The sequence below is a fragment of the Bactrocera latifrons genome, unplaced genomic scaffold (genome assembly GCF_001853355.1).
Source record: "Bactrocera latifrons isolate USDA-ARS-PBARC rearing strain unplaced genomic scaffold, ASM185335v1 scaffold_165, whole genome shotgun sequence".
Classification (NCBI taxonomy): Eukaryota; Metazoa; Arthropoda; class Insecta; order Diptera; family Tephritidae; genus Bactrocera; species Bactrocera latifrons.
The window spans coordinates 412,398-432,606 of record NW_017535130.1 but is presented as its reverse complement, the minus strand read 5'-3'; the positions used below and the strand labels follow the sequence as shown (position 1 = coordinate 432,606).

The window sequence follows — 20,209 nt, the reverse complement described above, 5'->3', positions numbered from 1 at the left end:
CGAGTGTTCATATCCCTTCACATGTCTCGCTTCCCTGAACTTCAGAGCGCACTTCACAGTAATACATCTGCGAGATGTCGTTGAGACCCGCTCTTTGGTCACGTTCTAAACTTCTTAGCAAGCAAAGCCTTTCCGAGCGTCCTCCTTTAGACGAATATACCACAGACCATAATTGGCTCGCATTTTCAATATAATGCTCCTTTGCAACAAAATAGGGTAACCGATTCCTTTCTTGCTCTGGTTACTGATTAGAACTGCTAGAGTTCCGTTGGATTGGACCGTGCTAAGAGTAAGTAGATCATAATAACCGTTATGCAGTATTTGAGCAAAATGTCGCCTTCATTCTCTCTACTTCGTTTCTTCTTCTACTTCTTAGAGGTAGGGTTAAGAAACCATAAAATAGACTCACTCCGCCTACTAATCATATACTTTTAAAAGGCAATCGAGTTCTAAACGTTACTAGTTTCCAAAATGCGACATACACTTCGGTATGCACGCACTCATAAAAATTTTATTTCAATAAATATACAAAAAAACAGAAGATAACTGAATGACAAATTACATTTCTAGACGATCTCACATATTTGAACCCCATTGCATTACATGAACCCACATATACTGCGACCATTTAATTACTCACTGTATATTTGTGTAAAGAAGACTCTTCAAAGCTCCCCGTGACACCTCATATGCATACAATTACTTTTACGCACTTCACTCTCCAAACTTCTTTGATATTTTTATAATTCCAACGGCGCACAGCGTTGCTTTTATTGGCCTTTTAATTTCTTGTTACATTTCAACGTTTTTTTATGCAACAAACGGTAAATTTTCTTAGTGACTTCACACATGTTGTTGCTACAAAATACTTGTAATGGAATGATAATTAAGAAAGCTTTTGCATTTTATTGATTTGAATACCGTTTGTTTTTTTTTGTTTTTTATTATGTCAAGAGCAATTTTACTACCTTTTTATTTGGAAGAAATTGAAACTGTTACACAGTCATTAAACAAATAATAAAATCAAGTATGTACGACCAATGAGTGATTTTTATTGATTCCCTTTTTTATTGGTTTTGTATTTGTCTACATAAATAGAAAAAAGAAAAGGCATGAATCATTGCGACTAGAACATGTGGAGACCACCGCGGATTCTGTAATGCGGCTGTAGGTAAATTTTTTAATAATTTTTCTTTCGGAATCGTAGTCAATGTTTGAGCTTTCATAATTGGAATTTAAAAATATATAGTTAATTTTTGTAAATGATTTTTTTAAGTAATTTTTAAATTTGTATGTCGAAACCAAATTTGGACGTCCTTCCTTAACACATGTAGATAAATTCCGTTTGAAGATGCTTGAAGTCAGGCTTCTCTTCAATAGTGAATACATTTTTATCGTTTTTCGGGTACTAGAATCCAATGTTGACAGTAACTTACAAGGTGGTAGCGGTTTTGGTCTATGGATTGCAGGTATCTAAAATTGTATATCATTCCTTCTTGTGGTCAAATAAACTTTCTATTGGATGTTAAAATCCAAAGGGACTCAAGTCATGAGCGCATTAAGAAAACTCTTCTAATCGACAATGTCACAATAAAATTGCGCTGAAAATTAAAATATACTACAAAGAAATATGTGAGTTCAGCATTATTCTTATAGCTTCAGTATACCGACAATTGATGAATGAAAGCGTTCTCACAAAATTTTGCGTTATAATTTAGAAAAATATATAAACTTTAAACTTAATGAGTAATGTTTCATGTTTCATGTTATCATTCGAAAAACAATTTTTTAGTATTTATATTTTCTTTCCGGCCCAAAACGTGAAATTATCTGCGTTCTCACAATAAGTTCGTTGATTAATGCGATGTGTGAGAAGTGGTGCCGTCTTGTTATAACCAAATTTTGAGCATAATCCTCATAATTTTCAATACAAACTCAAGCTCCTAACATTGTAATCGAGAAACAAGAGAGGGATATTCCGAAAACATCTGTCCCTTCGACTGCATCACTGATAATTTTGACCACTCCGTCAGAGAGATTATTGCTTTTGGCATCATATCTCCAAAAGATATTGTGTATCTTTAAATAAACGTGGCGTGAGCTTTTTTACTGATGGATCGAAGCTCAAAATTAGGAACGGAGTCTTCTGTCGGCAGTTCTCAATCCCGGCTTGTTTGAGACTGCCAGGACACTGTAGTATCGAATTGTATAAAACTATAAAGAATACGGGCTTGCAAGAAGGCACTCGTACTCAATTTGCATTCCGGCGCTGGATCTCGCGCGAGCTCAATCGCGAAAGCTTCTGACATTGAGTGGAACGTAAAAGATATTCTCCTCCATTATCCAGCCTTTGCCAAACTAACCGTGAAGCATCTCGGTTGCCCAACTTTTTACGAACTCTGCGAATTGGCTGGAACTGATATTAAACGACTCAATAAATTTAGGCCTCTAGGAGTTACGTCGATATGCCAGGGGTTTTTTTTATCCATAGCTACGAGTTCTGGGCACTAGATGGGACAGGTGTGTTTAGCTATTCAAATAGGATTACCCGTGATCTCACGAAAAAGCATTGTATTTATCAAATCTAATCTTGTTTAAGGTTCAGAGTTCGTTTTCATATTATGTTATGGAGTTCTGCCATTATATTACAGACATTAATATAAAGATTACTTGCAGTGACTTTAAATACAATTACTACTGATCTACATATATAGTATATGAGCGTAGGCATCTCGTGAGGTCTGATTGATAGCAAAAGAAGAATAGTTGTGAGCCGTGCCAAAGACAGTGAGGTTTGAGTAACAGAAGCGGGTGTGGATTTTTCTTCGCACAAGGAGTGTCAATTTGACATGATTTTTTTTTTTTAATTATTTGAAGGATGTTTTTGACTATAAAGTCTTAGGTATTGGCCGCCGTTTCGATGGGAGAAAATGAAAAACATAATGCTCTATCTGGCATACTTTCAAAACTCAACAGAAGTAACATATCCGGTAATGCAAAAAGGAACATTTTTTTTTTAATATGGGCTATAGATTCAATTCAGTGGCTCTTGGAAAATTTGACGAACTTGCAGCTCCTTTCACTGAAATTGGCCGCCACCTTGATAATAATTTCAATTAAAAGCAGACTCTTCACAAATCGCCTGCCAAATACTTCCCAATACAAATGAAATTCGCATGGCATTGACATTGAGCTCTCTGAGCACATTTCGACGGCAATGAGGATTAAAAATACAATAATGAGTACATAATTATCATTATAAGTATTTATTATGAAAAGTCAGTGATGCAAAAAATTAGAAACGCATTTGAACGTTAATAATTATTCGCAAAAAAAGAAGTGAACAATAAATATGGGAAGGTATATATTTGCTTGAATATGCATGCGAGCGAGAGTTCGGCAGCTAAAAATTTAAAGTTATTGCAATTTAAATGTCAAACGCATATTGACAGCGAACCCCAAAGCTAGCTTTCGGATATGTGTGGATGTTTTCGTATTTGCAAAAAAATATATGCGCGTTTAAATAGACGTCTAAAGCTTAAAAACCGCCGGGCTACCTGCCGAGCAGCCCGTTAATGTTGTCACTTTAAGCCCGAAGCGATTAGATTTTGCGCCACAATGAAGACGGACACACACACACACACACATACCCACAGCTATACCTATATAGAAAGGTGGGCATACTAAAGCTCAACGACTAACAGAGCGAGTTTGTTGGCGCGCCTCAGCGTTGAAGAGCGACGGAGAACAGCGATCAGCGTCTGGCAGCAATGCGAACAGACGAAATAAATTAAAATCACACAAATGAATCTTTTATTTATGGACAGCTTTAATTAATTTAATGTGGCGCGCCAATGAATGTCACAAAGGCTACACCATCGCTGTTGTTGCTGCCGTGGCTCCTGTGTGCTTGTTTTTGGTTTTTTGCTCGGGTGTGGCCGCCGTCGCCGCCGCCGCTGACTTTTGGTCGGCAAGTAGCATTGAGAGCTGTCAGTGATGATTCTTATCAGTTCGGACAGCTGGTAATATTTCATTATTGACATTGCCACATTAAATTCGTGGAAAATGCAAGTACGAACCCAATAAATGGATGACTGAATGAATGCGGCGATGAAGGTGCGAATTCATGGCGCAAATTTTGCATAAACGGGGATGTATTTACTCGCAATATTATTTAAAAACAATAATTAAATCGTGTAGAAATAGGGATTTTTCTTCAACACGCTGGGGCTGGAATTGTGAATGGTTCTAAATCGGCTCTGCGGCAGCGCCCAATATAACGGAGCCAGAAGCATGCATCGCAGTGGGGAGAGCGTGGGAAGAAAACAGCACTGTTAACAGACAGCAGGAATGCGCCATGCTCAGCAGCTTTTAGGAGGATACAACTTCGGAAGGTTTAATGGTCTCCTCCTTGTCGCGCTTTGCACAGGGCACTGCAGGCTCAGGAAGCATTTGTTCAACATACAATAGTCTCTTGCGCAAACTGCCGGTTCTGCGACATGGAAGAGGAAATCCCAAATTACCTGACTCTGGACTGCCCAGAAATTTGCAGAAGCAGGCTAAAGACCCTAGACTCTATCTACGTGAACAGGGATCACTTTACCTCAGTCGCGCCCAGCAGGTTCCTGAAATTGTTCAAGATGCTCGGCCTTGATGATCAGATGTGATATAGGGGAGGGAACAATACACCATAAGTTGCAGTGCAATACCTCAATCTTTACTAACTATGGTCCTCCAATGGCTAATCAGGAAGCAGTCTAAGTCGCTAAGACTTCGGTAGAGTCCGTGAATATGCTTGCCGTGACTGATCGTTCTGCCATCACTTTGCGGATTTTCATGCAAAAGTTTGTCTTAAAAACGGGTCGCACTAAACTGGAAGGACTATTAAGAACGGATAGAAAGACAATCAAATAGATACTCGTATATAAGACTATTGAGAGATTGAGGCAGGAACTAAAAGCGTACAACATTTGCTAATATTTATCGGGAGTTGCAATCCGACACAGAGTGACATCGGTCTTTATCTATGGATATCATAGAAATTTGCTATTATATAACTAAATCCATAGGGAGCCAAATCGCAACTGAACACAGAAAACTCTTCAAATTGACAATCTTACAATGAATTGGAAAATATCTGCAAGTCCTATTGGACCGGGACTTAAAATACGGTTAGTTTAAAGACTTAAACCAGGGCTGTGACATGAAATTCAGAATACGCTTCGAAAATTTGGTTTACTCTACAAGAAATTATGTGGATAACATATATCAATTTTCCTCTTCCGCATGATATAGATATTTTTGAATTTCTGTGTAACCCCCTGGAAGATTCTGAATGGATTTGTGTTCCGTGATCTCGATGGTAATGTGAGTTTTACCTGTTCCAGAATTTCTAGGAGGTTATGCCTGAAGTTCATCAGTGGCCTGCCAAAGGCAAAAACCAAAAAAAAAAAAAAAAAAAAAAAATAACGAATAAAGGCATCACCGCATAATTTATATGTGGTATTCAATATTATCTACATATATATTAGGCACATGCGGTTGCCTACGCCGGCTAATATTCTCTTCTCAATACCTCAATACATCTCTCAATCAGCCAATGCTCCTCGGCGCTGATGTGTGAAAACGCAGTCAAGCGTGTGGACAAACGATCAAGCAGCAGCCAACAGGCAGCCACTCGCAACCAGCCAGCGAAATGCAAATGCGAATCGAACAAGCAACCACACTCTATATGCCACCGATTTACATATCGCCACGCGCATGTAAATTTCTCCATGTGTAAGTGTATACATATGTGCATGTTTTTCGGCTACATAATGTTGCCAATCAGCGCAAGGAGCATAGAAAAAATAGAATTTTTTTCGTATAGACGATTTGCGCTTTTTCATGCAAGTCTCCTTCTTGACACACGTATATGTACATACCATCATCACAAGCTTTGCGTGGCCCAAACGGTGTATCCATTGATGCGGAAGGCATGGACACGCAGCTAATCACCTGGAAATAATGTATTACCCTAAAAATGTCTAAATGTCGAATGCCAAATGGCAAGCCAGCAAGCCGACAGGCTGCTAGAGTTGACTGCCTGAAGACGGAAAAAGGTTAAATCCATCAGAATAAGTGAAAAGGACGCAGTTCACATATGCCAATGCAGTAATGGCCAGCGAAACGTCTATGAGTTTATGCTGCAAAGACATCTGCTTCGGTGGCTGGCTGGTAGGTTTGGTGGCTGGCTGGGAGTTTAGCCGCTTGGCAATCGAAATTGGCTGCCGCTGAGTTGGACTTGAATAAATTTGCTCACAATTGGCTGACTATTGATTTTTGTCGGAGGTCATTTGGAGAATTTAATGATACGGACAACAGACGAAGAATTAGCAGTATTTATTGAAAGAAGAAGTAATTTTGATTTTAGCATTATGTGCTTAAAGAGAACTGCTCTTTTTATACTAGAATATATTATCATTCACGAATATTACGGTATGAGCAAGCTCTTTGAAAGTGGGTGCCGTTCGAGCACTCTTTTGACCAAAATCAAGTTGATGATTCGAAGCAGTACTTGGAGATCTTCAAGCGTAACAAATCCGAGTTTCTGCATCGATATGTGACAATGGACGAAACATGGCTCCATCATTTCACTCCAAAGTCTATTCGACAATCCTCTGAGTGGACTGCTCATCATGAGCCCTCTTCAAAGCGTAGAAAAACGCAACAGTGGGCTAGCAAGGTTATGGCGTCTGTATTTTGGGATAAGCATGGAATTATTTTTAGTGACTGTCTTGAAAAAGGAAGGACTTTCCATCTGCCCTATTTGTAAATTTCTGATAAGTTGACAGTCCTTGGCCTGATAAGAAACCGGGTCCGTTCTGGTTACGTAGACTCGACTGTCGTGGGAACGAAATTTTGGGGCCCTCGAAACATTCGTTTCAAAATACATTCAAACCTAACCAAGACCTTAACATGGAGTTCCTGTTATCCGGTTCGAACTAAAGCCTATTTTATAAAAAAAAAAATTAAAGGAAATCTCCGTATGTTAATCTCTTCCATTACCGGCTTTCATCTCGTTATTAAACTAGTTTTACTACAGTAATTTTAAATACTCTATAACTTTGTTATTCTTGCTCATTAAAATACGCACAAAAAACTCATATAAGTATATGGTAAAAGCATAACTCCCAGCAACTTTGGCTCACCTACTTCCGCTGTCGGCAGTTAATACCTTGAAACTTCCGTTACCTGTTACCTCTTTGCTCCGATTGCAAAAACTGAGCGAAAACAGTACTTTTCTACGCACCTTGACTTCTCCGCGCACATTCCTCGACTGCCTTCTACCAACAACTGGCAGCATTTAAGTACAACATTTACTCATATGAGATTTATTTTTTCCGCCCGTCGACACTGTTTCGTACAAAAGTTAAATTTAATTAAAAAAGTTTGGCATTACCAGCGCAAAAGTATGTAATAAGCACGCATGCCAGGCGAACCGCCAAAGTCGTGGCGCTCATAACCGCAGCCAACACAGAAACTTTAAGCAGTTGATAATGCGCGAGGCGGGTTAAGGCCAAACACGAAGATATGCGGCCGCTAAAGACTTGGCGCTGGCGCAGAATGGAATGTACAACAATAAAAAAAATGTTATGGAATATTTCTTAATATAATACAGTTTACAAGTAGTACCGAAATTTACTTATTTCAAATTAGTTACTTCGGTAACTAGTTGTAGTCTAGTTACCTTTTGCTATAAAAATCTATTTTTGAATTCATTTATTTGTACAGATGTCACCAAATGGCCAAAAAATGTAATTATATTTAATAAATTTATTTCATAACTAGTTAATTTTGGTCTAGTTTGTAACTAGTTTTAATTCTGTATAATATATCTAAATTGAGTATCAAATAAAAATCAGTATTTTACAGTTATCATTTAATGACCAAAAACTGTAACAATTTGCAAAAAAACGATACTAATTACTTTTGGTCTAGTTTGGAACTAGTTTTTATTTTAATAAAATATAGCTACAAATTGATTCTCAAATGAAAATCAATATTGTAGGATATTTATATTATTCCTCGCAACTAGTTATTTTCGGTCTAGTTTTATAATCACATTTTTAGTGACTCTTTTCCTCGCTAGGGGCTGCAAAATTTCAAAAAGTTGCCGGCTGCAGAAAAACTTTTTTTTTTTTAATATTTTTCTAAAATATCCTAATGACTGAAACTTATCTGAGGTTTCAGACGGAGGTCAAGACAAAATAAATACAGTGTCGGAGATATTAAGGATCTCCGACCCCAAATCGCTGTTAAGAACTCACCTGTAATTAACAAACTCTTTACGTGCCATTTCTAAAATGAAATCCTCAGTCAACTTTGTTGTTCCATTCACTGAAACTGGCACACTAAAAGACAATTTATTGCCACTTGGCAATCCTGCTGCTGACTTGTCAGTGGGCGCATCCTAGACATTTTTTACATGCTAACAAACCGGATGTGCGCCATAACCATTTATGCAAAAACTCATAAAACTTACCAGGCAAATGCACGGCAGACACACACACGCACACATACACTTGCACCGTACCGTAGTACCAATATGGCTCATAGTTGTATTTAGCTTTGCTTGAATATACATACCTACATAATATATCCTATTACAGCTAACCAAACTGTCTGTCTCAATTCCCCATACACGCCCGCGTAGTTACACCAACTCCGCTCCCCCTCACACTCGTCGTGCCGAGCGTTTAGCGCACGCGATGTCGACTTGTCACCAATGTCGTAAACTATTTTGTTAACATTATTCAGGCATAAACGACGATGATTACGAAATGACTGCGCTTTTTTGTTGATTTATGTTTGCTTTTGTTGTTGCTGTTATATTTTTTGCTTTGCAATTTTTTCCACCACCGCCATTTTCGTGTCGAGTAAATGGGAGCGCACCACTTGTCGTATTGTTTCGGCGCTATTTGCGAAAGGGTTGACATGCATATTTACCGTTCTACTTTCTAATTTCGCTCGCATTGTTGTTGTCATCTAAATGTTGCATGTTTTCTTTGGCGTTTTCGCCATTTCGGTTCTTTACCGCAACAAAGAAAATAATGATGACATGAAACGGTGTCTGCCATGAAGATAGGCAACTATTCAGTTGGTGTTAAGCGATTGGATAGAGGTGGACTAGTGTTGGTATGCCCCACAGCTGTGACCTCAAAAATATTAGCGCTATACTCTTGTTTATTTTACGAGAGCGAATGTATTTTTAAGCTTTTGCAATTTTTGTCAACGGTGCTGGCTTTTCATTTGTTTGTGTGTGTGCGTTCTAATGTCCGACTGAAGCTCGTCCGCCCGTCTAGACAGCTTTTGCCAAACCCATGCGGATCGGCAAAGGTAAAACTAATGCAAATGGCTGCCAAAACAAACAGTTGTACATACAATACAGATATGTACCTAACGGAAGTATAAATAAATATATACAGGACCACCGTTAGGGCAATAGTACCACACATTAGACTTCTAAATGCACACATTCCTTTCTAACACTTCCATTTCCAGTTTAAAAGCAATAGAGTAAATCAGTCCCGATTAAGACCGCAATTTCGGTATTTTTATTTAATTATATTTATATTTTAGATATAAAATTAAAAATTAATTATATTATATAAAAAAAATTTTTTGTAAACAAWWYTCGGGATCCCGAAATTTTCAAATCGAGCTTTTTAAATTTTTTTAACAAAGAACATTTTTTTAATTTAAAAATTATCATAACAAACTCAAAAATTATATAAAAGAAATCAAAGCATGCGGGATCCCGAATTTTTTACCTCAAGATTTCGGGATCCCGAAACTAAGACATTGCATAAAACATTCGTGTGCAGCTGCTTACTATCGCTTGTTGATTTTTAGACTTGTTCGTAGCCTTTTGGGACCCCGATTCAGAGAATCAAAACATTGCATTAAGCACCTGCATTCCTGTACTCCATTTTACTGCCGATTTTTTGATTTTTGGACTTGCTAGTGGCCCTCTGGAAAACGATGGATGAAACTTCGGGATCTAGAAATTTCAAACATTACATACACCAACTGCTTTTGTATACACTTGCTTGCTGCCGCTTGTTGATTTTTAGACTTCGTAGTAGCTGTGTGCCGCTTCGTTGCACCATTCGAATAGTTATAAATTTTGCAATGAATTTATCACCCAATTAGTTTTAACAGCTTTACCCGTGTAGACAGACTCACTCCCGTGCTCTAACTCACTTTCTGCTGCGCACTCGTACCACTCATACAAGGACAGCAGTTCCACTACTTTCGTTGTTTTCTATGTCGTCCTGCGGTTACAGTTACCAGCCGGCATTGTGGCTGTTGGCGTAACGGTGTCACCGCCACTAACCTCGTTGACATTTGATATATAGATTTTAAATGCCTAGACAGCGTACAGTGGGAGCTTGTATTTATATGGTAACGTTGCTTGCTAAATGTACTTTGTCCTGTAGAACAGTGAACCAGTTCCGAATGGGGGAAGTCACCTAAAGGATTTCTAAGTGGTAGTGAAATTTAAGCATTGCGTTAACGGCTCAGTTTCGAAAATTTTTAACAAATTAAAATAAATTTGTTCCCTGCATACACAAGTCCGAGCATTAAACTGCATATTGTTTCGGGATCCTCTAGAAGCCTTATAAACTAACAGGAATTTTGTCAAACATTATATATTGCTTGACTATAGAAAACCTAGAGCCCAAAAATTCATCAAAAATGTGGCACAAGTTAAGGTCTTCTAACATATTATATTAGTACTCCTACGAAAATGCACACCAATAATTTCTTTACCGGGTATATTCCGGTTATATACGCTGATTGAGCTGCCTTCGTTGCAGGTGTTCAATATCCGCCGGCCATTTAGGCAATTAACCTTTTGATATTTTGGTTTTGTTGGCGACGAATAAATAACGGTGAAGAGAAAATATTAGTTTGATTGAAAGTCAATTTTCTATGAAATATTCATGCTTTTTATATTTGCATTTGCATCAGTATTGCATGGTATAAAGAGACAGTTAGTAGATAAAGTAAAAAAATAAATATTTTTGAATTGCAACTGACGCGGCACTGAATGCAGTTACCAGAGTTTAGGGAGCTTCGGATGTTGAGAGACTGGAGTTTACATGCTTAACGTCTTCTTCAAATTGATTCAAATCCTGTTTTTGAAATATAATATAGTCCCCCTCAATACTTGTATTGAGGTTCTTCTCTTCTTCTTATTTAATTTAAAATTCAAAACATACATTAAATACAACTAAGCTGTTTCCCTCAGTTTATGTATGAAACAGTAATGGTAAGGTAATTATGATATGATCTGACTAAAATGACAGGGACAAGATTGCAGCATCATAAAAGAACGAACTCTCAAACTTCCAACGAAATAACAAAGTCTTCTACTCCGATTGTCATAACATCGTCAAATGACGGTACGAATTTGTTCTGTCGATCCACCTCCAAAGGCTAATGGAACGAACTTTTCATATTGTATATTGCCATAATTTCTGTGATATGAGGGGGTATGCATTTATGTGATCGCTAGTGTTAGTTTTGTCGAAAAGTTAGAATTGCCAAAGTTATAGAAAACGCTTTTTAAGAATAATTTACAATACAAAACCTTAAAAAATCATTATAGTCATTTCTGAAAATTTTGGCTTTCAAAATAATAAATAGAAATTCAAGCCCTTCCAATGCTAACAAAAAAAAAAATTGTATAAAAGCCATGACTTTAAAAATGACTTTATAAAATTATGAACGAATATATGTATGGCAGGATATCAATATGGATAATCAAAGCAAAGAAATATAAAAAAATCGATAATTTTTTCCTCAAAATATATATCGAAAATTTTTTTGTTAATTTTTTACTCACAACGTGTATCGACAGTTTTTTCGATAACATTTTTCTCAAAGCATATATTTAGAATTTTTTTCGATAATTTTTTTCTCAAAACATACATCGAATTTATTTAAATTGCTCGATAATTGAGGCCTAGTAAATATAGAATACTGCTTTGCTTATAAAAATACAAAAAGTCGGTAATTTTGTTTTTCAAAAATATCGATAATTATTTAACCGCTCGTTTTCTGCATAAACTAAAGCATATGACAACTATCTATTATAATAATTCAATACTTTAATTTTACTTTTAAGCCAAAAATATCTACAATTTTACCAGCTCTTTAATTATTATATCAATTAATTGCGAAAAATCGATGTTACTATGCGCTAACTACCGATAATATAAAATATTGATTAATTTCTCGATAACCGTTCTAATTTTATCAACTCTTTAATCATTGTTTTAATTAGTTATGAAAATTCGCATTATTATCCGAAAGCTACCGATAACATGAACATATTGGTTTTTACTGGGTTTTCAAAAATTCAAAACCACTCAAATCCTGTATTTTATCAACTCTTTAATTATTATGGTAACTAATTATAAAAAAAAAGAAATATAAATATTCGATAACTATCGATAACATAAACATCGATTAATTTTTAATTAATCGATAATTGAGTTATTTTAAAAATGTATATATAATATTATATAAAAATAAAAATGATCGTTTTTACAAAAATTTTTAAAGAGTTCTAATATCCATATCTTAATTTTACTTTTGATCTAAAATGTCCTGTATTTTAAGAACTCTTTACTTATTTTATAAATTAATTATAAAAAATCGAAATTATTATCCGATAACTATCAATAACATAAATATCAATTAATTTTCAACTGCTCGACAATTGTTTTTTTTTTTATCAAAATTACACAGCATACAAATAAAAATTAAAAACGCGATAACATTTTTAAAAACAATATAAATTAGGTCATAATTTTAGTTTCACTCTTTTTGTAAAATTCCCAAAATTGTATGAACTCTTTAATTGTTATGTTAATTAATGTCACACTCTAATAATAAGTGTGATGTTATTATTACAAAAACATTGCCTACTACATTCTTGATTAACTTTGTTTTTATTTTGCGCATTTGCTCTCTTTCTCTTTTCAGTCAAAGCCAGCAACAACTAAGGACAACAATTACAAGGTCACGCATAAAATATTTCTGCTGCCAGCGCTCAATGTTAATTAGTGAAGTTTGTGCGATGCTGGACTAAAATCAACTTTTGGACAAGTAAAACTATAAGCAAATTATTATATTAAAATAAAATATTATTTGACAAGTCAACAAAGTGAAAATAATGCAAATAAGTACAGCCGAGTTTATTAAAAGAGTAAAAAGTAAATAAGTCATTTTTTAATAGTGCTTGAGTCGATCGCTGCGTTTGGTTCTCGTTCGTTTTCTTATGGCGTTGCTGTAGTTCGTTATTTTCGCGAAGTTTCTCCACTGCGAAAAGTGATCGTGTGTGTTAAATTTTGTGCAGTGCGTAATTATGCGTCGTTTGTTTGATCGGTCAATGAAAATCGCGTGTTAAGTATTTAATTAAAATCGTTCAGTTTGTCGGTAGTGTGTCAATGATTAGTGTTATTCATTAAAATGTGCTGTGAAATCGTGTGTGAAAATAAATTAGTATTAATGATAGAACTAGTAATAAAGCAAAAACTAATGTGCAGACTGACTTTTCATGAGTGTCCATGATGTGAGCTGATATAAAGAGATTTTCGGAGACGAATATGTGGTAAGTGTGAATGAATCTATTTTAAATAATTTGCTATATTTATGATTTAGATTAAATTATATTTGTTGTGAATTGTGCATATGTATATTTGCCAAAGAAACTGTGCTACAAGCATTCCCTTACGAGGAACAAAATCATAAATTCACCACAGATGTCAGGTGAAGTAAAATATTTTTCGCTCTCTTCATTAAGAGTATTGGAAAAGTAATCAAATTTCTTATTACTGAATACACAAGGCGCAAATGGGCTAGTTTAAAATTTTTTGGAAAGTCGGTGCAACTGCTTTGGCCTTGAGGCGTAGTTTAAGTGGGAATTCTCGCCCAGAGGCCTGAATTTGGAATGTTCATTGGCAACTGACAAAACAAAAAAAAAAAAAAACCTTTTTTGTTTTTTTATAATTTTTTTTATCATTTATTTATTTATATTTGCAAAGTTTACAAAATTAATTGAAAAAAAGTAAGGAAGGGCTAAGTTCGGGTGTCACCGAACATTTTATACTCTCACATGATAAAGTGATAATCGGGATTTCAGGCGTGCTTGTGAACCGATTTCACCCATATTTGGTACATATCATCAGAGTGTTAAGTATATATTATATACCGAATTTCATTGAAATCGGTCGAGTACTTCCTGAGATATGGTTTTTGGTCCATAAGTGGGCGACGCCACGCCCATTTTCAATTCTTAAAAAAAGCCTGGATGCAGCTACCTTCTGACATTTCTTCCGTAAAATTTAGTGTTCCTGACCTTTTTTGTTAGTCGGTTAACGCACTTTTAGTGATTTTCAACATAACCTTTGTATGGGAGGTGGGCGTGGTTATTATCCGAATTCTTCCATTTTTGAACTGTACATGGAAATGCCTAAAAGAAACGACTATATACAGTTTGGTTGACATAGCTATAGTAGTTTTCGAGATATGTACAAAAAAGTTAGTAGGGGCCGGGGCCACGACCACATTTCCAAAAAAGAAACTTCCAAATATGCCCCTACCTAATGCGATCCTTTGTCCCAAATTTCATTTTAATATCTTTATTTATGGCTTAGTTATGACACTTTATATGTTTTCGGTTTCCGCCATTTTGTGGGCGTGGAAGTGAGCCGATTTTGCCCATCTTCGAACTTAACCTTCTTATGGAGCCAAGAAATACATGTACCAAGTTTCATCATGATATATCAATTTTTACTCAAGTTACAGCTTGCACGGACGGACGGACAGACGGACAGACGGATTTCAATTCTACTCGTCACCCTGATCACTTTGGTATATATAACCCTATATCTSACTCTTTTAGTTTTAGGACTTACAAACAACCGTTATGTGAACAAAACTATAATACTCTCTTTAGCAACTTTGTTGCGAGAGTATAAAAATTGCTTTTCGTTGAATTTTAAAAACGAGACTACGTAATGTTAGACTTATTTCGTAGACCACAAAACATCATTGTCATTTTCTACTGATTTACTAAGTATGTACCGGTTGTAATAGTACGAAATCTTTAGATACCATGCCATATAATATGATTATATGATTGATTCCTCAACAATGAAGGAAAAACCGTGACGCAAACCTTTCTTTCAATTATTTTCTGCAAAAAAAAAAAAAAAAAAAAAAAAAAAAAAAAAAAAAAAAAAAAAAAAAAAAAAAAAAAAAAAAAAAAAAAAAAACCAAAAACATTTTGATGAAAACAGTCAAGAATGTTATATATGTATGTATCTAGGAATGTCAAAAAAAAAAAAATCCACCTAAAATTAAAATACCCCTTCACCTTCCCACTTTATCTCTTCATCATTTATGCAAAAGCACTAACCAGCTCTCATGTTTTGTGATTTTTCTTGCCCAAGAACAAATAGTAGAACAAATTTCACTTACATTGATTGTGATTGCTTTAAAAAATGTGCAAAAAAGCGCTATAAATCTACTAGCATGCACTTCAAACACTTGTAGAGACTTAAGGGTGCATAAGCACGCACGGATTTTTCTATGATAGATGTGAAGATGGCACGTACCCTGCGGGAAATGGTTACCAGAAAATTTTAATGGCACTTACTAAAGATTTTATGTGGGTTTTTAATATTTTTTATAAATCCTGAAATTTCGGGACTGAAAAAAATGCAGTTCGGGATAATGAAAATATTTTATAATTTTTTAATAGAAACTCAACGAAGTTATAAATTAATAGTAAAACTTTCGGGATTGGAAAAAAGTTAGATCGGTATCCCGAAAATTTTAAACACATTTGCAATAGAAATTCTTCGCTGTCATAGCATTCAATTGCGAAATGAAGTGATTCAAGTTTTAGAAACTTAAATCATATTAAATGCGAATCCCGAATTTTTTTCATTTGCAGCAACTGAGGAATGAAATTTTTTCTAAAATCGATTGATGACTACTATTTCGATTGTAGTATTTTATTATAGTAAAACCTAATTTGAACCCAATTTCTTTCCGGTTACGTAATCCGAATCTCAAGGAACATGGATCGTCTTGTAGTTTTTTTTCGGGATTCATGTTATTTTATTTCGGGACAGACTTTTGAAAACATACTAGCAAATCTTTCCTCCACCTGTCATTGATTGCAAAATTTGGGCAATATTTCCTAACAGGTGCCTTAGAAGTAAACTCGCCTGGTATGTACGCTTTCTCGATTGCTTACAATTCATACTCAGCAGCATTGATTTACATTTTAATGCTATTAGATGAAGGTGGCTGCTGCAGCTTCAAAACAGAAACATTGCAAATACTGCAAATTTTCTGGGGTGTTTTTGCCAACAGCAGCTTCCCCCGTCCTCTTCCTCTAACCCCCACCACTCTCTGCGGCGCAAGCACTTGACTTTCATATCCGGTTTGCATGCTTATTTGATTATATGTTGTCGTTATTGCATTTGTTGTTTGTGCACTCAATATGTTGTGGTTGTTGTTGCTATCGCTGTAGCGTTTTCTACAATTGTTGCTTTTTTACAGCTGTTCTCTTGATATGTTCTGTCTTCATGTGCGCTTTTTATTTCCTCAGTCATTTTTTCTGCCTTTCCTCGTTACTTATTAGAATCACATTCCCGTTTCTGGTTGTCCTTCGCTTGCTCTTACTCGGAATAGTTTTCTAATATTCGCTATGAGGTTTCTATTTATTACCCCCACTTTTTGTATTCTTTTGGCCATTGCTGGGATTTTCATTTCAATTTGCAATTGCGCACTTGATGAATGTGGAACGTTGAATGCTTCGGGGGTGGAGTGGTTATTGGTAAGACTGTAGCAGTATGCGGAAAGTTCAGTAGAAAGAAATTGCTTGGTGATGAATGTAGCAAGGGTTTTTAAAGGTAGTAACCGGTTTTAATATAGTGACATCAAGTTAAAATCGGAAGAAATCATGAAATAAAAATTTATTTTTAAGTCCGTTCGTAATTGATATCCCAAGATTTGCCTTGTATTTCGATAACATTTTTTGCTTATGGCCTCTATAGGGATTAAAATATTGGATATAATGGATATAATAGTGTAATGTTACTTTGTTTTTTTTATATATTTATACAGAATCGAAATAAAAACATAAAAAATCGATAACTAATTAAAATAATATATCGATAATTTTTAAATTGATCGATAATTGAGTTCTAATATTTTTTTTTATACAGTTATTATATAAATAATAGACAATATTCTTTAAAATATATCGATAAATTTTTCAGTCGCCTGTTTTCTATAGAACTAAAATGTTCAATACGATAATCACAATATTAGGGAAGTTCTTCATGTGTACAATACAAAAACAAAAAAACATATATTTATTTAAATCGATGATTTTGTTCAAAAAATTTATCGATAATTTTTAACTTGCTTGATGATAATGGTTTCTAATATTAATTTTATATAGTTAAAGAAATAAAAATAATCGATAACACTATTCAAAAAATAAATTGATGATGGATTTTTAATATTTATTTTAATGTTAATGAAATAAAAATAATCGATAACACTATTCAAAAAATAAATTGATGATGGATTTTTAATATTTATTTTATACAGTTAATGAAATAAAAATATAAATAATCATTAACACTATTAGAAAAATAAATCGATAATTTTTTCAAAGGCTCGTTTTTTTTAGAGGCTAAAATATTCAATACGACAACCACATTATTAGTGAAATTTCAGTTTATTCATAATAAAAATCGATAGCATTTTCCGATACTTATCGATAACATATTATTATCGATTTTTATTTTGAGTTTCTACTGAGTTCGGGAAAAAATTTAGATGCAACTGTTACACAATATGCACAGACACCAATTCTTCCACATTTATCGCAAAAGTGTAAATTTTTGTTCCAAATACGGGTGTCAATTTTCCATAAGCAATCTTAAATAGTATTCCTTGCTCACAGCCAAAGCTTGACTCTGATACAATTTTCTGTAAAAAATTGTCCCACATTCGAACATCATCAGCATCAGCAGCAGCGCCCATTCCTGCTGGCTATGCAGAAGAGAGATGGCAAGTAATCACGACAATTGACACAAATCACATTAAGTTCACTAATGAAATTTTTGAGATCCTTAACGAATGTGAACGCGATGATTGATTTCACGCCAAAACGATTTCAATCAGCACTTCCGATTTTCTTAAATCACACAAACACACACATACACATAAACGAACATGTGGTCGTTGCAGCCTTTCTTTTCATGCAACATTTATAGCGCGCAGCGTGCCACGTCCTTGCTACATTTACACGCCAAAGCTTGCACGGTAGAGATGAAGGAGGGGTTCGGAAGAGAGGCCCCTGTGATATAGGGTTTGTATTGCCTTGCACAGCTGGCGGCAACAGTTCTGTGGGGTCGGTTTGTTCGTCCTGAAACCGGCAAAGCTGCAAGTCAACTTACCACCCTGAAGAATTGATTGGTTATGGCGTCGCTGCTGACGTTGCAGCCGCTGCCAATGCAATGTGTTCATTTTCGTTGCAGGAAAAATAATAAAAATAAAGAAATTACGAAAATTTGCTGAAAGAAAATGTTGCGCTTTGATTACGCGAAGCGGGGTGAGCGGGAACCAGCCGATAGAACGTACGTACTGCCGCACTTCACAGTTTCATTGTAACGAAATATGGGTTATGACATGCTGTGCATATCAAGTCATCACCCACCCGCTCTCGCGCTCGCTCGCTTTTTCATCTTTAACCTACAAATGGTAGAAATTTCGACGCGAACGTCTCGCTCCGCGCGCTCCCCTCCACTGCATTAGCGCTGTATAGCAAATTGAGCACTCGGAGTTGAGACGCTCAGAGTAGAGGGGATAGCAGTATTGGATGTCACATTTTGTTGGCTGGAAAATCGATTGTAAAATGTGCGGGTGACATGCTGACATCGGCGATAAACGCTGCTCGAAGTCAACAACTCGGCTGATAGCGGCGACGTCACTCGCTCGCTGGTTCAAATGCTTTTGCTGAGCTGTGGGAAACTCTGTGCGTAGTATATGGAGAGCGTTGGGAAAAAATGTAATATTACGATTTTGTAACCGTTTAACTGGTGGCTCAAATACATATAAACAAATTCACGCACGCACTGTCATTGATTTCGTATTCATTGCTATTGTGGCTCTTCATGAGAATTTGTTGCAATTAATCGCTTGTCGTTGTCGCTTGACAAACCGACATTGGAGCAGAGAGTTCAGCAGCCAGCAGCAATCGCTGAGCTTTGCTAGCGTTGCGAGTTTCATTTGCGGTTGCATGATTGTAAGTGTTTTGGTCACACACAGTCACAATTGGGGCACATGCCACTTTTAATTTACCACAAAAATCATGCGAGTGCGCATTAATTGACGGTTGAAAGGGCTGACAGCGATTGTGATGAGTTTTGAGTGCAGTTATTAATTTTGGATTTAAGAGAAAAGAGATTAATATAGAAGGCACACTTTCAACAAATTTAAAATTTCACATTACGAGGGTCGTTTATAAAGAAAATGGAGTTTTTGCCAGAAAATCAGCGAAAATTTTTAATTTAACTTACCGTCTCTATAAAAGAAACCCGTCTGAAGAATTTTTCGAGTAGAACTCATTCATCGTCACATTCTGCAATTTGAATCTGCTTTTTTATGTACAATAACATCTATAATGTAGCATGATATAAGACATTCAAAACTATCGTTCTTTTCTAATATTTGGAAAAAAGCTTTAATATAAAAGTTAGGTTGGGTTCTGTTAAGAGGTCGATTCTAAGAGGTTACCGACTTGGGTAGATTAGAAAGCTGATACTTTATAATTGATCAAAAGATCCCCACAAATCGACAAGCCTTTTGAGTTTATCACAAATTTGTGTAGACGGCTTATGTTAGTTCCGGTTATGTTTTTTGATTCGCTGAAGGAGGACTGCACAGTTTTTTATCCTTAGTATTTAAAGAGTAGATAATTGAGAGGAAAGTACCTATATATTTCCATTTCACTTACCTTCATACAACTTTAACAACTACCGTCTGATAGACGGAGATGGATCCAATTCCACCCTATTCTAAGGTGAGTAGAGCAAAAGTTGTCTTGTTTGCTCATCGTCTTTGT

General features: G+C 35.6%; 1 protein-coding gene across 1 annotated transcript in view; it reads left to right on the top strand.

Moving 5' to 3' along the window:
• Positions 1 to 20,209, top strand: part of LOC108966595 (titin) — a 358,580-nt gene that overhangs the window by 67,577 nt on the left and 270,794 nt on the right. Inside the window, exon 2 of the mRNA XM_018929587.1 lies at positions 13,039 to 13,666. The gene's annotated coding sequence lies outside the window, so the exon portion shown is untranslated. The remainder of the gene's footprint in view (positions 1 to 13,038; positions 13,667 to 20,209) is intronic.